The sequence below is a fragment of the Cylas formicarius genome, unplaced genomic scaffold (assembly GCF_029955315.1).
Source record: "Cylas formicarius isolate icCylForm1 unplaced genomic scaffold, icCylForm1.1 PGA_scaffold_26__1_contigs__length_5699629, whole genome shotgun sequence".
Taxonomy (NCBI): domain Eukaryota; kingdom Metazoa; phylum Arthropoda; class Insecta; order Coleoptera; family Brentidae; genus Cylas; species Cylas formicarius.
The window spans coordinates 1361059-1367328 of NW_026844301.1; positions in this window are offsets into that span (position 1 = coordinate 1361059).

Below are 6270 nucleotides of genomic sequence, written 5' to 3' on the forward strand. Positions count from 1 at the left end.
TTCAACAAAAATGTAAGTAAATTTGTAAAAACCCATCACATACGATAAACAAAAATAAAATTCTTAAAGTTAATATAAAGATTATTATACTTATAGAAAAGCAGCCTAATCTTATTAAAGATGGCAAAATTAACTTCATATTCCACATATTTCTGACGCGACACAAAAGTGTGAAACATGCAATTTTTTGATAAAATTGTTTTTTTAGACACCGTCGGCGTTGCAAAAATTACAAGTTCCTGGTCTTACTGAGGAGAGCAAGGTACTCGCGGGAGGCGAGCCTGGCCGACGATGTTACGCGGAGCGAGACTATTATGTCACCGTGGCCGCGCATAATCTATATAAATATCTCTCAATGCTACTCGCTGTTTGTTTTTGTTCGCAGCGAGACAATTGGGTCGTCCAGGTCGCATATAATTAAATTATTAAAGATAACCCGCAAACGTCAATAATTTTTTAAGATAGAAACTATAGTTTATTTACGGCACGTCGCAAATACGCCGCTTACGCGAGCAATATGCGAGGAAGTATTGTCTGCAGGCACATCCGTTAAACTGATAAGAGGAAAGCTCGCCTTTATTGGTATCTGCTCATATATTCAGAGGGGCGGAAAAAATAAGCAATAGGCATAGTACATTTTATTGACTAAGACGTACATAGCTGAAAAAATCTAAAGCATTGAAGAAATCTAATGAGGTATGTATAGGGAAAGACGCCCTTCTGTCGAATAAGTTGAAATTCTATCGTTTAAATTTCGACTCAATTTGTCCAAGCTGGACGCCATGACTCGAAACGAATCTAAAAATCGGAGTTTCAAAAATACCTTTTTTCGATGTTGTCGACCAATACCTGTCTCGTAAAGAAAATGTAAAAAATCTTACCTTCCGGTAGATAAGGTCTCGGGCAAAAAAAATCCAAAGAATGAAGACTGACTGTGGCGGTGGTCACATGTTAATAACGTCATTTCCTTCTCCGATAACGAAGTTAAAATAATGCAAACTTTCGAGTACGTTCCTTCCTTCCGGTTAATTAAGATTTTCTCCGGAAATGCTTATCATTACTGGGTCATATCTGTTTCGGATCTGTCGAAACCTTTTAGACGTTTTGAACATGTTCGAGAGCTGTTCCGCAGTTATTTTTAGACATAATTTAGATCTGACCAAAAGCGTCCTCTCAAATATTTGAAATAAAATGACTGGAAATATATTGTTGGGATTTTATTTTTTTATCACATTACAGTTACTGAATATTTTTTACAATTTTATACAATATCTGCTAGACCCAAATTTTGAAAATATCCGCTTTTTACTTTGTATTCTTCGGCACGTAAGCGCAGTACTTAAAGATCGGCCTGAACAACTGCTATCTGAGTTTCGAACTGCTGGATATTTTCTTCGCATTGCGTCAGCTGCTTTTCCAAATTGTTTTTTAAATTGGACCCTCCACAAACTACCATTTTTTTTTGTCATCTTTAAAAGCCTCAAACCATTCTCCTTGTGCTTGCGGTAGAGATTTAATTTTTCTTCTTTTATCTCGGCAATTGCACCAATAGGTTTGCCTTTTAGAATATCAGTAGTTATCTACACACTTAACTGTGACCGGGGATGATATCTAGGTGACCATCATCCCTCCAGAAGGGGTCGTAGCAGCTGAAAAAGTAAGGTGTCTCACCTGTCGCTAATTACAGGTGTAGGTGTAATGTCACCTGACCTGTGGTAACCGTTAGGTGTAGGTGACACCTGTCGCTAATTACAGGTGTAGACGGTTAGTTTTCGCGTTAGTGCCTTTTTGGCAGTTCCAACCCCGCTTGAGGGGTAGTTTTCGCGTTAGTGCCTTTAAGGCAATTCCGGCCCTGCTAGGTGTAGTTTTTGCGTTAGTGCCTCTTTGGTAAACTCACTCCCGGTAAAAAAAGGGGTTTGTTAGAAAAAGAAATTTAGTAGTGCCTTTTTGGCACTACGAGGGAAATAAATGGGCGTATTTTTGAGAGGAGAAAAAACCGACCGGTGTCGCGGTCGGGATTTGAATTTCAAATCTTCGGATAAGCGCCGCCGACGCGCTGTTCCTATAGCCTAACTCGGCTTACATGGGATAGCGTCCTTTATGCCCGGTGAACCGCTTCGCGCGCGCGCTATGTTAGTCGAGCCTAGCCGAGCCTAGCCGACGACGACTCGTTTATTTCGCGGCGGCGACGATAAGAGAATTCAATTAAACTTATTAAATAAACACGCTTCGATAAAATGTATGATTTATTGACATTTACAAAGTATTGACATCCGATATGTTTAAATTTGCTAATCGGAGAAATATTAGAAATGCGCGAAATAAATAAACATATTTTAATTAACTTACAATGTATCTGGTTAAGGGTTGAATAACATTTTTTGGTAACTTTATAATTTTTTTCCTTTGAGTTGAGTATACAACACCCCCACCATACCCAACCTTGGTTAAGCCTCGAGAAAAGACAGACTTGCGTGAGAGTCTGTAGTGCGATCCACGAAAAAACAAGCTCTCTTCCGTGACCGGTTCGCGAAAACCCCGCCCTCTGTTCCTTACCACCCCCCAATGCTTCAGAAAATACCCCTAAGGAGACCCAGCCCGGCAGACGACGACGCGGGAAACCATCAAGGTGGGTGATTAATCGTTTCGGGTGTTGTATGTCCTACCGTTTTCTTGCCGCTCTTTCCCGTTTAAGTTTTGAGGGTGATTTACAACCACCTTCCCCCAACCCTTCACATATTGCTCCTTCTCCCAGGATTAGAATCAGTCTTTTGGATTTTTAGAGTCATTCACAAACTTTAGTAATTTAATGTTCGCTATCGTGAACAGGTTAGCAAAAAACGTGTAAAGTTTGGAGCGCAAAAAAGCGGTCTCACAAAAAGCGTTTACCGTCGATTCGAATTGCGGCCGTCTTCTTTATTTGATTCGTTTTAAACATATTTTCTGGGTGCTCAAATTCTTCTTCCTTTTAATTTACAGCGGGTACTCTCTAGCTTTTGGAAAGAAGAATTTTGTTCAAAACGATTTCTAGACTTAGGTGTGCATTTGTTGATTCTGTGGTGGAGCATTGCACGCGGCGGTTTAACCTCCGTTTGCTCCCGACAGAATCCCTTGTATTCGTCCTCAAAAGTTTGATATCGGTTTCCACTGTGTGGACTTAGTGTTTTTAGTGTTCAGTGCATGTTTTAAAGTGATAATCGTCGTCGGCCCCGTCGTTTTTCCCTGTTCACGCCGGTATGGAGGCCGGATGGGCCCGGATGGTCCGTGGTGGAAGCGGGGGGAAGCCGATTTTTTGCTAGCTGAGCAAATTATTGGTTATTCTTCTTCTTTGTACGTGGTGGTCAATGACCAGAAGCGAAAATCCTCGACGGAAGTCGGCAATGGGTGAATGATCCTAGCAGTCGAGCCCAACATTTTTTTGTGAAACGCATAATTGAATTGTGTGCATTTGTTTACAAAACGATTTAGAATGTCGGAAATGGATACATTTAGTGCTAAGCGGGATTTAACACTTAGACGCTTTAACGATATATTGTTAGCGGGTGAGAAAGCTCGCGTTGAACCCGATGATGATGAAATTTTATGCAATTTTATGGATGACAAGTTTAGCTAGCACTTTTGAGTCCTTGCAATTGGAAGTAATCTCCTTAGCGAATGATTCGGAAAGAGATCGACAGTTTGCGGTTCAAGATCACTTTCATCAATTGCATTATTCAATTCGATCTATTGCCAAGCGATTATTTGAGAAAGTGGAACCTAAGGCTCACCGTCACCATCGTAGTTAGTCGAGACTCGCAAAGAAATAGTAATCTCCGACTCCCCCGTATTGCCATTCCGAAATTTGATGGTGACTTGAAAAATTGGCCTACATTTTTTGATATGTTTAACACCTTAATCCATAATAATTCTTCCCTTTCAAACATTGAAAAATTTCAATTTTTATTGTCTTATTTGGTCGTATTGGTAGTATAGCTTACAATGCTCTCGTGAAGCGTTATTAAAAGATCGATTGATGTTAACCGATTATTGGCTGTCGATCTTACGGGCTCGGACTATGAAGAGTGACTCGGTTGTCGAACTGAGGAGATTGCTTTCAACATTTTCAGAGAATCTTGCAGCTATCGATAAATTCAATATCGACTTGTGGGATTTTACAAAATTCAATTTGCTTTTAGAGAAACTCAACTCGACTCTCAAGATGTCCCGTTAAGACCAATAGTTAGCGCGGATCACGAACGTATTACATGGTTAAACACTTGGCATCGCTGCTCCAACCACACATAGGACACGGCACCAGTTACATCAAGGACTCCACCGACTTCATGCGCAAGATTCAAGATATCAATATTGAACAAAACGACATCTTTGTGAGCTTCGACGTCGTCTCACTGTTTACCAAAGTACCTCTGAAGAGTTGTTTGGACATGGTGAACTGGATATTTCCTGTCGATATTTGCTGACTTTTTGAAGTCTGTCTGACCGGTAGCTATTTTGTGTTTAAGGGAAACTTCTACGAACAGGTGGATGGAGTGGCAATGGGAAGCCCATTAAACCCGGTTATAGCCAACTTATTTATTTTGAGGAAAAAGCGATCGAGACCTCAGAGTACAAGCCAGCAAAGTGGTTCCGGTGCGTGGATGACACCTTCATGATTTGGAAACATGGTATGGACAAGCTCAACAACTTTCTGCAGCATCTCAACAGTCAACATCCCAGCATCCAGTTTACTATGGAGACTGAAAATGACCAACAACTTGCATTCTTGGACGTACTAGTGAGGAAGCGAGGTAACAAGCTGGGCCACACAGTTTACAGAAAACCAACCCATACGGACAGATACCTGCATGCTCTATCCAACCATCACCCAAGTCAAAAGTATGGGGTTATCAGAACCCTGACAGAACGAGCCCGAAGGATTTGCGAACCGGAGAACCTCCAGATGGAATTTGAACACCTAAAAACTACGTTCCAGCGAAATGGCTACAACAAGAGGGAGATCGAAAGATCAATGAACTCAAGACCATCGAGATCACGGGATACCGAACAACGACCCTTCACCTCCCACGCATATCTGCCGTATATTTCGAGTGTCACCAACAGGATTGGCAGAGTAACGGCTATCACAACAGACTAGTCAGGGAAGCCATTGAGATACAAAAACATCCACACAATTTCAACAGAAAGGAGGAGACCCTTAGACTCAACCAAATCTGAAACCCGATCCTTAGGAACGCCCGAGCAGTGCCGATCGATATCCCGTGACCAACCGAAGCGGAACAAGCCCCGCCCACCACCAATCGGCATAAATACAACCTGCGCAGGAGAAATCGTCAGTCTACGTCCAACATCGGAGTTGGAAGGACCTCTGAAGAAGCTCGCCACTCGTGCTAGCGAAACGTTAGGAAGTAATTCCAATCGACGACGGCCTTTAAACCCGAATCAAGATAATAGCTGAATGGGTCCTGTTCTGCGAAGGAAAAGACATAGAGTTACTGGTAAGCAAACTTAATAGAGCTCTAAAAACATTACAGAACTGACTAGAGAACAACAACCTCCCACTGTGTGCTGATAAATGTGAAGCCGCCTGGTTTACAAAAGGTAGGAGAAGAGTCCCGTCGGTAAATATATAACGGTCTATTCTTCACCGTTAGCGCTTCCGCCAATTCGTCAAGAACCCTGGTAAAATTTTCGAACGGAAAGAACTCCTTAGTAACAGCCAATTTTTTATTTAGGATCTTATTGCACTTACAGGTACAGTTAGCACAAGCCATTAAAAGGATATTTCTAACGTAGTATTGGGAAATTCCGTGTAGTGGTGGTTATCTTCTTCCAACCCTGTATATAATGCCCCTGCGTCGTCTTTTTTGGCCTTGTGGCGGTATTACACGCCAGTGCATGTAGACACGTTTGCATACTTCGTTAGATTGAGACCTTAGTACTTATTGGATGGCTAGAGGCTGCTCGGAGTTGTAACGGTCATTGTAGCCATTGCTTTCGTTCGTCCTGGTATATTCCTGCGACATCCCTCGCACTCGAGGCTCCGTAGCATTGACTGTCTCTATTCTAGTTGTTGCTCCTTAAAAGGAGAGCGATCAAATCGGTATCCAAGGCTCTAAGAGAAGACATGCTCGTGGTTGTTTTAGGTTAGTTGGTTGCTGTTCCCTGTATCTGGTTTGTTATGCATAGAGGGAGCATTTTATTACTTACCTGGCTGTTATTTGTACACATCTCCTGGTTCTCGACGTAGAAGTGGAAGACTTTTAGTATTTG